This window comes from Vulpes vulpes, chromosome 10 (genome assembly GCF_048418805.1).
Source record: "Vulpes vulpes isolate BD-2025 chromosome 10, VulVul3, whole genome shotgun sequence".
Lineage (NCBI taxonomy): Eukaryota > Metazoa > Chordata > Mammalia > Carnivora > Canidae > Vulpes > Vulpes vulpes.
In genome coordinates, this window is record NC_132789.1 from 43599671 (window position 1) to 43613801 (window position 14131).

The 14131-nt window shown below is 50.6% G+C and overlaps 1 long non-coding RNA gene across 3 annotated transcripts in view; it reads right to left on the reverse strand.

Annotated features, from left to right (window-relative positions):
- Nucleotides 1-14131, reverse strand: part of LOC112914670 (uncharacterized) — a 78401-nt gene that overhangs the window by 53332 nt on the left and 10938 nt on the right. For all 3 annotated transcript variants that reach the window (XR_011994785.1, XR_011994784.1, XR_003233913.2), the window contains exon 2: nt 1361-1470. This is a non-coding gene — a long non-coding RNA (uncharacterized lncRNA). The remainder of the gene's footprint in view (nt 1-1360; nt 1471-14131) is intronic.

A 14131-nucleotide genomic window follows, 5' to 3' on the forward strand; every position in this document is an offset into this window, starting at 1 on the left:
GTGTCTCCTATACGACTCAGGACACATTTATACTAAAAGTTTATTCCTTATTTATCTGAAATTCACAGTAAACTTGGAATTCTATATTTTCCTTTGCTAAATCTGGCAACCCTGGTCAGGTGAGGCCTCTTTGGAGCCATAGAAACGTGCACCTGAGTCAGACGGTCTCAAGTTTAAATTCTAATTTCCCCAGGATGCCTGGGTGGCTCAGGGGTTGAGCATCTGCCTTCATCCCAGGGCCTGATCCCGGGGTCCTGGGATCGAGTCCCACGTCAGGCTCCCTGCATGGAGCCTGCTTCTCCCTTTGCCTGTGTCTGCCTCTCTCTCTGTGTGTGTCTCTCATAAATAAATACATAAAATATTTTTTAAAAACCAAAATGCTAATTTTTGCACATATGACTATATGAACTGAGGACAATCACTTGGCCTCCTTGGGTCCATGTTTCCTCATCAATGAAATAAATTCTATTTCTCAACCTGGGTGGTATTTACCTAGATGCTGCTTAATAATTACTTGTTACCTTATACATTCATGTTTCATGTACTTTTCTGCATATAGGTCACATTGTTCAACAATAGCAAAATATTAAATTTTTTAAAGTATATTATGACATGAAGTATGCAGAAGGCCTCTGGCAGGGGCCTGGAACATAGTAACTGTTTGGTGTTTCTTGTTTTTGTTTTTTAAATAGTGATGCAAATACTAGAAGTTCTAAAGTTTGTGACACCACAGAGTAGACAAAGAGTCCTGCCAGCTGGGGAAATCCCTGCAGGCTTCATGGAGGAGGTGACATCAGAACCAGACTCTGAAGGAGGAGCCAGATTTCACAAGGAGAAAGTAGAAGGAGGGGGCAGCAAATGAAGAGGTGCGTGTGGCTGAGCCCACGGCCTAGGCTGCATTTCTTCAGCCAAATCCTGCTGGGAGTCAACGGGCTCCGGGTTTTCTGAGCACTTGGGCATAAATGCTCAGCGGTCACAAACCCCCAGGAGCTCACTGCAGAGCCCACCACTCCATGCTGCCCTAACGCAGCCTGCTTCACTCACCACCCTCTGGCCTGACCACTGCCAGCTTTGAGTCTGTAGCCTTGTCATGGTTAAGGAAAGGAAGGGACGCACAAAGCTCCTTAAGGCCCCTGTGGGGCCAGACGGGGGCCTGTGGGTGAAGATTCTGGAATCTGAAGCTGGAGAGGTCATGCTGGGCCTTTATGTTGGGCTCTCCCGTCAAGACCTGGGGAGCCAGCAAGGCTCTAGAGCAGGGGAGGGACTGCATCAACTTTGCAGTAGCTCAGTTTAACCAACATTTAGTGAGCACCTAGTAAGTGTCCATGGAGGGTCCCCAGATCCCACCTCCTGAACTCACCGTCTACATGTACGGGATGCCAGCTAGACAGCAGGTACCGGCAACACGCAGCAGCACAGGTGCAGCATGGAACGCGCAGAGACGGGAGTTTGGAAAGCTCAGGCTGGCAGCTGTGAAGGCAGAGAGGAGACGGGAAAAGTGCTGGGGACAGGTGACGGCCAAAGGTCAGCCAGAGGGCCCAGACTGTGGGGGTGCAATCACTGATATGGGGGGCGATGCCCAGCTTGGGGTCCGGGTGCCCCAGGAAGAAATGCCGAGGTCAGCAGGTGCCCAGTGTGCCAGCGTCTCAGCCTCAGCCCCCCGGCTGGCACCGTGGCCCCATTTCAGGTTGCAGAGCACTCTCGGGAGCTCGGGGTTGGTGGCAGCCCATGACAGACAGGACTTGGCGCCTGAGCCTCCCAGCACCTCCCCAGAGCTGGTTAACCCTGCAACACGTCCTGCGCCGCCACCAGCAGAATCACACGCCAGTTACCCGAGATGGCAACTCGCTTGTGTCACATTCTGCGCGGGCTGCTTCCCCTCCCGGCCTCCCCCTCCCCTGCAAGCATCACCCGGAGCAAGCACCGGCCCTATAAGGTGGTGGCCCTTGAATCCACATCCCAGAGTCCGCTTCTAGAAAACCCAACTAAGATCCGGAGCTTGATCGGCGGTGACCGGACGCGTCCAAGCAGCAGCCGAGCACCTTCCCCTGCAGGATCACAGGGAAGGACTCTCACCTGCTTCTTCGCCCGCAAATCCATCCAACATTTTCAGAGCATCTAGCCTGGGCGCACTTCAGCTCCGCTGGGGCGGGGGGGAGCTGCCCTTGCACCCCAGATGGCGGTCAGGACGCTGGACCCCGGGTGTTCCCCCGGCAGAGCTGAGAGTCTGGCACTGTGGGTGCTGGGGTGCAGACAAGACAGGTGACCACCCATAGGCTCTGCTCCCAAAGGCCTGGTCACCACCTCTGAGTTCTGCTCCTTTATCCAGATAAGGCTCAGTCATCAGAGTCAGGGGTAAGGAGGCAGCTCTGGGCCAGAGAGCTTCTGCTCAGTCCCATTTCTGGGGGATCACTCCATTGTGTGGCTTGTTAGAGGGCTTCCAAGTCAGTAACTGGTGAAACCCATTGGCCCCAGTGGCTGGGCCTTCACCGGTCTGATGGCTGGAAGCCTCCAGCCACCTCCAGGCTCTGTTGGAGGCCTGTGGGTGCTCTGTCCCCATCTGCAGGGGTGGGTCCTGCCCCCTATCACCTAAAAGACCAAGAGTTTCTCTGGCCCTACCATGACACTGAGCAAGTCTCCGTCCCCCTGCCCCAGACCTTTCTTCAGGGGGACAGTCCTGGCTCTGCAAGACTGGGAGCCTGGCAAGAAGGGACAAAGCAATAAAAATAAATTCCCTGAGTATGCACAGAGAACTGCTGCAGGCAGGCCCATGCTGGGAGCTTGAACTCAGACATAAGTAAGACACAAGCCCTGGCTTCACGGAGTTCTCCCCCGGAGGGAAATGGGGTCCAGACCCAGCAACTGCCTATGTGCTCTAACAGAGGCCTCTATGCGCTGCTGTGGGAAGGCACGGGACTGGGCGATCCCCTCCGTGTGGATGGGCCAGCAGGGGTTGGGGAAAGTCGAGTGAGCAGGAAGCCCGTAACACTCGCCCGTTCAACACATGTCTTACGCATGTCTGCGGCACGCAAGCACAGGTGTGGGATGTAAAAGTAAAAAAGAAGGACCCCTCCCCAAAAGTCCCTGCCCTCACGGAGCTTGTAGTCTAGTGGAGGGAAACAAACAAAAAACAAAACAAAACAAAACAAAAAAACCTTAAAAATTAAAATAAAAAACAATTAACATAGTAAAATACACTTGTGTTGTTGCTGGTGATGTGTAGTATGGGAAAAATAAAGCGGGAAGAAGGAACTAGGCAGCGCCAGAGGACCCGGAAGTTCGTACCTTTTGAGAAGAAGGTCAGGAAAGGTGTCCCTGAGGTGAGCTTGCAGAGAGCTGGGGGGTATGCAGGACAATGGGAACAGCAAGTGCAAAGGCCCTGAGGCAGGAGCATGCTGAGCACAATCAAGGAAGGGGCGGCTAAAGGTTAAAGCAAAGTAAGCATGGGGAGAACAGTAGGAGGTGAAGTCAGAGCGGCGATGGGGGGCCAGATGATAGAAGGTCTTCAAGTCCATGGTGAGGATGGTAGCTCTCTCTCTGAGTGAGGTGGGAACCTGGTGGAGGGGGTGCTGGAGGGGCTCAGTAGCTTAAATGTCTGACTCTTGATCCCAGCTCAGGTCTTGATCTCGGGGTCTTGAGTTCAAGCCCTACCTTGGAACTCACAGAAAGAGAAAAAAAAAGAGAAAGAAAGAGAAAAAGAAAGAGAGAGAAAGAGAAAGAGAAAGAGAAAGAGAAAGAGAAAGAGAAAGAGAAAGAGAAAGAGAAAGAGAAGAGAAGAGAAGAGAAGAGAAGAGAAGAGAAGAGAAGAGAAGAGAAGAGAAAGAGGGATGCCTGGGTGGCTCAGGGGGTGAGCATCTGCCTTCAGCTCAGGGCGTGACCCCGAGGGATGAAGAGCAAGGGCATCTGGGGCTGAGGGAGCAGCAGGGACAAGGTGCGAAGACGCGGGGCACCCCTTGTGTAATCCCCGCAGACCCTGGTGCTCCCGAGCTTTGGGACAGCCTGGAATGTGCAGCAGAAAGTGGCCGGGGAGGAGGAGCTGGAAGGGCAGACTGAAGGGTGGCCAGCGTGGGAAGGGCCCTGAGGGCCGCGCCGTGGCCTTCTGGATGATCCCAGGTGCCGTGGGGAGCCCGCCGAGCTTCCAGGCAGAAGGAAAAGGGTCAGAGTCGCTTCTTAGAACAACCCTTGGCCTCACCATAGAGGAGTCACTCGGGAGGGGGAGGCTGGAGGCAGGGACCCAGGGGGGTAGTGGGTTGGGGCTTGGCCGGGCGGGGGGGCAGAACACGGTGAGACCGGAGCCCCATTGGTAGCAGAGGAGGGAGAAGAGGCCTCTTCACCAGAGACTCCTGGGGGCAACCCGGCAGCCGGCCTGTGGCTGACGGAAGACGGGCCTCAGGGTGACATCTGGGGTCCTATCTGGAGGACTGAGCAGTCGGGAAGGTGGGCACACACCTGGGGGTCACAGATCATCCGTGTCCAGAGGGCCGGGGAGGGCAGCCCCCGTGGGACTCCACGGGGCTGGGCAGAGCTGGCTGGAGGACCCTTGCACACCGATCCTCTCCCAGAGACAGGAGGGGGCCTCAGTCAGACGGCCCCTGGGGGGCACCAGGCACTGCACGAGACGCCCACTGGGCCCCCCAAGCGGGGCCAGCGGCCCCACTTCCAAGGTCAGGTCTGGGCCTGGCGGGACCCCCTCTCCACCTCGCATTTCAGCTGCTGTAAACCCCCCGGCCCCAGGCCCGTGCTCCTCACATCCGCACAACAAGCTTAGTCAATAAAAGACTTGAGCCAAGTGAACGCAGCAGGCGACTCTGGGAGGAGTGGTTTTTTTTTTTTTTTTTCCCAGGGGAAACGCTATCATTTCCCATTCCTGTTTAATGAATCATGGGAATTACAGCGACGTTACAAATGGCTTTCTGCGCAGGCTATTACTTGGTTTCTGCAGGGTTCTAACGGCAGGCGCTTCACTGAGGGCTCGGCCCACCCCTGGCTAAGGCGAATAATGGTGTTATTATAAGCTGTGCCCCCGACAAGGCTGTGGCCTGGGAGGGGTGGTCGCCCGGGACCTGACGATTTGGGTCTCGAGCTGGAGGGTCCTGGGGAGTCGGGGCACAGCGAAGCCAGGGCCTCCCGGGGCTCAGGCCGGAAATCGGGAGGTTGCAAAGGAAGGGAGGCTTGTGAGGTCTCTAACCTGTGCGTGGGATACAAGGAGCTGTAGCGAACAGAGTGACGCAGTCCCCGGGGGATGTGGGACGCTCAGGGATGGGGCGGGGGCAGGTGTGTGTCGGCCCCCACCAAGACTGCCCTGAACCCCGGGCGGGCTCCTGCTACTGCAGGTGCCAGGAGGAGCAAGGCTGGGCCCTGTCCGTGGAAGCGTCCATGCAGGAGGTACACAAGACAGAAGGCAGACAGGCTGCCCGTCCCCCATTGCCGCTGGCTGACGCAGGTCTGGCAGGTCGCAGGTCTGGTGTGTGTGTGTGTGTGTGTGTGTATGTCCCTCTGCCCAGACCCCTGGAAAGTGGAAAACCTGGGGAGCCTGGAGGATGCAGCATGGATAGAACATTCCTTGAAAGTGCCCACTCTGCCTAGAGCTAAGTCTTGTTGCCTCAGTTGAGAATAAGCTCCACCAAGCCTAGCTTCTCTTACGCCCGCCGCCTGCTTTCTGCAATGTCAATCAAGAGCTGATATGTTAGGGACCCACGGGGGGCTCAGGTTGTGATCCCGGGGTCCCAGGATGGAGTCACACATTGGGCTCCCCACAGGGAGCCTGCTTCTCCCTCTGCCTGTGTCTCTGCCTCTCTCTCTCTTGAATAAATAAATAAAATCTTAAATTTAAAAAAAAAACAGCTGATATGTGTCTTAAAGGGTGATTCAATCATTACAGCCGAACCCATTCGGGGTGGCCTCCTGGCTCACAAACTCTCCTAGCCACGACTGAGATGGGCTCAGGGTGGACACTGACCCAAACTGAGCCATCCACACCCCGCGCCCACCACGTGGGAGATGCAGGAGAAGTATTTTTGTTTCGTGTGGTTCCTGCTGCCTCTCCAGTGCCTGCCTACCACACTGGGGGCGGGGGAACCTCAATAAATATTTATGGAACAAGCAAACCAACAAACAAAATGAATGCGTGAATGAATGAGCCTCTTTGAGGAATTTGGCATTTTCAACTTGGAAACACAGAGATCGGAAGCTGGGGAACTGAGTCCCATGGGTTGCACGGGCTATTGGGCACGTGAACAGTTCCCAGAAGACCCCTCTTCCAACACCAGGTCCTTGGGGCTGCCTTGGGGCCCTAAGCTCCCAAAGCTGCTAGCCCTCCCCTTGCTGACTCTGCGATGGCCCAACACCCTGATCACAACCCCCTCTCTTGGGGGGTGTCTGTCTCCACTGCTTACAACCAAAAAACCTTCACCAACCCGCTGAGAAACTTTGCTCCCTATCGTGGCCTGTTCCCCCACCCAGCTGCTTCTCTTGGGATCACACGTGCTCCTGTCTGTGCCTGGGGCGGCACCCAGGTCTGCGCCTGCTCTGATGGGCTCCAGCTCTGAGACCGCAGGGATCAGAGGCAGGCGGGGCCACATGCTGGGATACCGGGTCCTTGGGACAGGGGGATGTGTAGGGTATGGCCTCCTCTCCTCCCCCAGGGCCCTCACCCACCCTGAGCTCAGAGGTGAGCCCACGGGGCCCCTCCTGCAGGTCACAGGTCGGGTCCCTCTCCTCTGTGTGAACCCAGGGCTTAGCGGTGCCTGGCTTTCCACCCCACCCCACCCTACACACACAGAGGGAAGTTGGGTGGAACCGGGTGTCTGGGAAAATCTGAGTTACAAGCTGAAGCAGGAGGAAGGGGAAGCCCCAGCTCCCCCACCCTCCGATGCCCGCAGCCCCCCAGCCCCCCAGCCCCTGTGGCGGCCTCTCCGCCTGGCTGGATCAACTCTTCTTTCCTTCCTTCCGCCCTCGCCCCGGGCGCCGGGATACTAATTATAATGACCCGGTGAGTTACAAGACGGTGAAATTGCTTCCACCTGAGGTTGTCACGGGCTGGGGAGAAATACCGGGGCTGGAAATTAAACTGTGCCAGCAGGCCTGAAGGGGTGGGTGCGGGCGGGGGCACATACCCGCCGCGTCTAAAGTAGTGTTTATGGAGTGTCGGCAAGAAGCTCTCTTGGCCGATGCGCAGGAATAAGTGGAGACGGCCCCACCACGGCTGGTCGCCGGACACGCGGCACTGCAGCAGAGGCGAGGTGACAGGGACCCGTAGAAGCACCATGACCCCTGGAGACCCAGAGGCACACAGAACAGCAGACCATCACCAGGGAGGATGGGTTAGACCAGCCCCCCCAGCCAGCGAGAGACACACACACACACACACACACACACACACACACACACACCTAGACAAGCTCCTCCCCGGGGGCCCCCAAGAGTGTGGAGGAGAAGGGAGGGGTGCCCAGAGCCAGCCCAGCCTCAGCAGCCACCAACCTCCAAGCCCGGCTGCATGAAATCCTCCCTTCCCAATCCAGCCCTTCTCCGGCCAGCTTGCATCTGCTCACCCCACCTTCCTATGCTCTTTTCCCTTTTTCTCACTCAGAGAGGTTTATCTTTATTTCAGAAGGACCTGTACGCCCTCATCCAGATAAAGGTCCCATCAGCATTTCTCATGGGTTATGATTCAGTTTTGCTTCTATAGAACCAGCATAATGAAGCAAAACTAAAGTCACTTTACTGAGACTGAGGTCACCAGGAAAGGGGAGCCAAGTGGGCAATGGAACCCTACCGAACAGCTTCCTATTTGCAAGATGACTTCCTGTGCATTCCTAAAACTTCCACGTTAATTCCCAATATATCAATTTTTAAATATCATTACTTTAAACACTGCATAGGAACACGACTTCAAATCAAGTGAACCTTTTGCTGCAATAGGTCCAGCAAAGGTCTTAAAAGCTTCAAGAAAGCCTACTGCTCCTATCTATGCTCAAGAAGTAGTTTGCTATGGAAGAAGTGCTCTTCTTTTCTTCTAAGTCTTTCCTCGTGATCCACACACCTATACAATCAATCGTCCAGGTGTGCTGGGCACAGAGATCCAGGTGGGTGGGAGGGCAGGTTCCACCCTGAGGACCTGGAGTCTACAACCCTGAACCAATGGTCAGCCCCACTGAACTTGCTCTTCTGGACCCACTAGAGAGGTACAGAATCATCTGTGTCCCCAAGACCCTCTTCCCAGGTGCCCAGCAGCAGGTTGAGGTGGGCCCCCTTGAATTCCACCAGAATGTTAAGGGATGGCTCTCTCCCTAATCCAGGGCATAGAAAAAGAAGAAAAGTTTCTAGTTTTCTTTTTTTTTTTTTTTAATAGAGTAGAGCTCTAGTAGTAATGCCAATATCCAACTCAAAGAACAAAAAAATATAGGTCAATCTCACTTCTGAATTTCCCTGCAACAATTCTAAATAAAACAGTAGCATACAGAGTCCAGCAACACAGGGGGAAAAAAAGTATATCATGATCAGGTGGTGTTTAAGAAATTCGGGTGGGGGGGCGCACAGTGGCTCATTCGGTTACACATCTGACTCTTGATTTTGGCTCGGGTCATGATCTTGGGGTCCTGAAATGGAACCCCTCATCGGGCTTTGTGCCGAGCATGGAACCTGCTTGAGATTCTCTCTCTCTCCTTCTCCCCCTCTGCCCCTGGCTCACACTTTCTGTCAAGAAGAGAAGAGAAGAGAAGAGAAGAGAAGAGAAGAGAAGAGAAGAGAAGAGAAGAGAAGAGAAGAGAAGAGAAGAGAAGAGAAAAAGAAAAGAGTGGTAGGTGTCAGGACTCCTATTAATATAATTTATCACATTGGAGTATCTAAGCATAAATTATCTGCATAAATCAGCAACCATTCTTAAATCTTAAAAAATGTCTTAATGAAAAAAAATGTCTTAATGAAATAAGAAAAAGCAGCTGCTGCTTTAACATGATAAAAATATATCCCCCTTAAACCCAAATGAGGAAATTCTAAAAGCACTCTCATTGAAGTGAGGAAGAAGACCTGGATATCCAGTGTCTTCATTTATTGCCTGACTTTGTTCTCTAGGTATAAGCTAATGCAATTAAATAACAAAAATCACTTAACTATATGAAATTTGAAAACAGTAGGTAAAATAATCATTATTTGCAGAGTATATGAATATATGCCTGGGACATCAAAGAGAATCAACTGAAAAAATATGACCAACAATAAAGAAATTCAATAATGTGGCCAGCTACAAAATTAATATGCAAACGTCAATGCCCTTCTTACTTAACGACAACTAGTTGGGAAATATAATGGAAGGACATATGATATTTACTATTACAATGAGAAAAACAAAATGCCAAAAAGTGCACACAAAACATAGATAAAAACCCTAAAATGCTACTGAGGGACCTAAAAGATGACTTGAACAAATGAAAAGGCATACCATGTTTGTGGATGGGAAGGACTGACATCATAAAGCTACGTCAGTTCTCCCTTAGTCTGTAATATTTATATGTTTCAATGAAAATATCAATGGGAATTTTTAATGAAACATGATTTTGAAGTTCATATGGAAGAACGAGCATGCAAAATAACCAGGAAAATGCAAAAGAAGTGTAATGAGGGGGACACCTGGGTGGCTTGTTGGTTAAGTGTCTGCCTTCTGCTCAGGTCATGATCTCAGGGTCCTGGGATCAAGCCCTGCATTGGGCTCCCTGCTCCATGGGGAGTCTGCCTCTCCCTCTCCCTTTGCCCCTGCATGCTTGTTTTCTCTCTCTCTCTGTGTCAAATAAACAAATTAATTAAATCTTTAAAAAAAAAAAAAAAGAAAGAAAGAAATGTAATGAGGGGAAGTTAGCCTATCAGTTATTTAAATACATTCTAGAACTGCAATAATTAGAATTATGAAGTAGTGGCTCATGAGTATAACCATGCCAATAGAACAGAATAGAAAAGCACAAATATAAATCCATAGACACGTGAGCATGTTGTCTATGATGAAGATAGGATTTAAGTCATCGAGGAAAAGACAAACTATTCCATAATATTGGGACAATGGGAAGCCATTGACAAAATGCTAAATTAGGTCCATTAGGAATTCATCCTAGGGGGCCTGGCTGGCTCAGTTGGTGGAGTGTGTGAGTCTTGATCTTGGATTTGGAAGTTCAAGCCCCACACTGGATGTAGAGATTACTTAAAAATAAAATGAAGGAAGGAAGGAAGGAAGGAAGGAAGGAAGGAAGGAAGGAAGGAAGGAAGGAAGGAAGGAAGGAAGGAAAAGAAAGAAAGAAAGAAAGAAAGAAAGAAAGAAAGAAAGAAAGAAAGAAAGGAAAAGGAGTGAATCTATACACATATCCTGAAAGAAATTCCAGGTGGATCAGAGATTTAAATATTTTTAGTGAAATAATAAGTGGCCTAGAAGAAACAGTGAAGGAGTTTTTAAAAATAATCTTAATGTAAGAAAGGCCTTTGACAAAACACCCAGAAGCCCAAAAGAAAAACACTGATAAATCAGCCACGCAAAAGTAGAAAACCTCTTCATGGAAGAAATGACCCATTAGCAAAGTCAAAAACAAGTGAGGAGAGATATCTGGGACTTAATACAGGTAGAGTGTTGATTTCCTACTTATATAAAAAGCTCTTGCAAATCAACAAGAAAAAGACCAATAGCACAATAGAGAAATGGACAAAGGATATGAAGACAGTTCACAGCAGTGGAAATATAGTTCTTAAACATTTGAGAAGGCACCCAAGTTCATCCATAATAAGAAAACACAAAATAGAAGACATCCAGATGGCCAACAGACACACGAAAAGCTGTTCGGCATCACTCATCATCAGGGAAATACACATCAAAACCACAGTGAGATACCATCTCACACCTGTCAGAGTGGTTAAAATTAACAACACAAGAAATAACAGATGTTGGTGAGAATGTGGAGAAAGGGGAACCCTCATGCATCGTTAGTGGGAATGCAAACTGGGGCAGCCCCTCTGGAAAATAGTATGGGGGCGTCCTCAAAAAGTTAAAAATAGAGCTACACTTCAACCCAGCAATTGAACTATTGGGTATTTACCCAAAGCATACAAAAATGCATTGTATTTTTGAGGGGGATACCTTGATGTTCATAGCAGCATTATCAAAAACAGCCAAATTATGGAAAGAGCCCAAGTGTCCATTGACTGAAGAACAGATAAAGAAGAGGTGGTGTGTGTGTATAGATATATAATGTATAATATATATTATAATTAATATAATTAATAATATTATAATTTTATAATTATTAATTATAATATTAATACTAATATATCTATTACTCAGCCATGAAAAAGAATGAGATCTTGCCATTCACAATAATGTGGACACAACTAGAGAGTATTATGCTAAGTGAAGCAAGTCAGAGAAAGACAAGTATCATATGGTCTCACTCATATGTGGAATTTAAGAAACAAAACAAAGGATCCTAGGGGAGGGAAGGAAAAATAAAAATAAGATAAGAACAGAGAAAGAGGCAAACCATACGAGACTCCTAATATGGGAAAAACTGAGGGTCGCTGGAGGGGAAGCGCTTGGGGGATGGGCTACACGGGTGATGGGCATCAAGGAGGGCACATGTGGTGATGAGCACTGGGTGCTGTATGGGAAGTGATGAATCACTGAATTCTTCTCCTGAAACCAATGTTAAACTATATGTTAACCAATTTGAATTTAAATAAAAATTTGGAAGAATTAATTAATTAATTAAACAAACCACCTGATATACCTCTTACGACCAGACTACCAGACTGGCGAAGATCAAAAAGCTTTGCAGACACACTGTGCTGGAGACTGGGAGGCAAATGACATCTCATGCACCACACGTGGTTCAGTCTGGAGTGGGGGCAGACAGTTCGGCCACATCCATCAAAACTGCAAATGCCGGGATCCCTGGGTGGCGCAGCGGTTTGGCGCCTGCCTTTGGCCCAGGGCGCGATCCTGGAGACCCGGGATTGAATCCCACATCGGGCTCCCGGTGCATGGAGTCTGCTTCTCCCTCTGCCTGTGTCTCTGCGTCTCTCTCTCTCTCTGTGACTATCATAAATAAAAAAAAAAAAATTAAAAAAAAAACTGCAAATGCCTTCGTGCCCTTTGGCATGGCCATTATACTTGTGAGAATTATCCCAAAAGATACATAGGGACAGGAGTGAATTGCTGAATATACAAGATTATTCCTTGTATCATTGTTTGAAATAGTAAAAAAAAAAGCGGGGGGAGGGGGGCAGGGAAGAGGCATCATCAGGGGACTGCGTAAAGAAATTGTGGTTGTAATGCAGCAATGAAATACTAGGTGGTCACTTTTCAATTTAAAAAAAAAAAGGCGGGGGGCAGCTTGGGTGGCTCAGCGGTTTTGCGCCGCCTTCATCCCAGGATGTGATCCTGGAGACCCGGGATCGAATCCCACATCGGGCTCCCGGTGCATGGAGCCTGCTTCTCCCTCTGCCTGTGTCTCTGCCTCTCTCTCTCTCTCTCTCTCTGTATCTCATGAATAAATTGAATCTTTTAAAAATTAAAAAATAATAATAAAAAAATTTTAAATGCCCTTGCCAACCCCAAGGCCTCGCTGCAGAGCTGGGTCTCAACCTCCTGAGGATGTGGGGCAGAGAAGGCATTGGGATTGAGTGCAGAGAGACCGGGGGTTTGAACTGCAGGCTACCAGTTCAGACTTTGAACTTGAGCAAGGCCCTTGACCTCTCTGGGGCCCAGTTTCCTCGTCTGCCCAAGAGAGACGCTAAGGGAAGCCCCGTTGTAGGGCTTCAGGGGAAAGCTAGTGACATCGTTTATTTATGGCCCTTTATAGAGTACCTGGCACCTGGCAGTCACACAGCTGTCATTCCCCCCACATCACAGATAAGAAACCTGAGATCCTGAGAGGAGAGAAGGGAAAGACAGAGCAGAATCCAACCCGCAAACCTGCATCCTCTGACCCCCTGTGGGGTGGCTTTCCCTCTGCCCCTAGCTTGGGCCAACCTACAGAGGCTGGAAAGCAGCCTGGGGAAACCCAGACAGCAAGCAGCTTCCCATTACTCCCACTCCCAAGGCCACCTTGGGGGATATCCATGGGAAAACCTCTTGGTTGTTGGCTGTTATTGCAAAAAGTCTTATTGTTTCCATTTGGTCCACAGCTTGGGAGAGGGTCCAGGCTGGGCAGAAACCTGCCTGGTGCTGGAGGAGTGGCTCACGCACAAGCCCTGCCAGCCAGGGGATACAGAAGGCCCCCACCCCCACCCTCAAAGGCTGCCAGGCCCCTAGTCATGCTTGAGACTGAGCTTTCAGGGAGATAGTTGCCCAGAGCAGCCTGAGTTGGTCAGCCGTCACCCATCTTCTTGATGACTTTCCCCTTCTCAAACAGGAAGCCGCAGAGATGGGGGTCTGCGTGGGCAGAGGCAGGGCGTGCGATCCCTAAGGGCCTGGTTCAGGGTCTTCTCCGGGGCCCTGGTGGCTTCCATGGTGCCCAGGGCAGAACCCAACCCATCTTGGGGTGGCTTCTGCACCTCCTAAAAGAGGGCATGGCCACCGTTGCTGGTTTTTGCATTGTCAGGAGGTGCTTGGCACCCTCATGCTTCCCCTCCACCAATCTGCAGAGGGAATCCGCCCCCTTCAGAGTCACATCATCTTAGCAGAAATAGAAGCCCAGTGAGAAGTGGGTGTAGGAGGCCCACAGATGCAGGCTGAGCAGGCTGTGAACGATCCTAATGAATCCAGGAGCTCACAGTTGGTCAGCAATAAGGAGCTAGGCGCGCACGCGCACACACATACGCACACAAAATAAGTATTGACAGGTCCTGGGAGCACGGCATGGCCAAGAAGGTGGCCCAGCGGGTATGACTGTAGAGGAGGTTGGAAGGCAGGCAGAAGCTAGAAGGGGTGGAGTCCCGGGTCTGTTCCTTCCAAACACTATTGAAGCAGAGACAGAGCCTTTCTGTGGTCATGGCTGGTGTACCGGTCAGGATCCCAGCGAGAAAGAGATGTCGCATTTACATTAAACAAACGTTAGGAAGGGGCTGGCACAGAGGTGGGGCGAGATGTAGGGAAATCAGCCAACCCCCAAACAGCCTCTACTGACCAGCCCATCAGCCAGGGGACAAAGGAACTTGT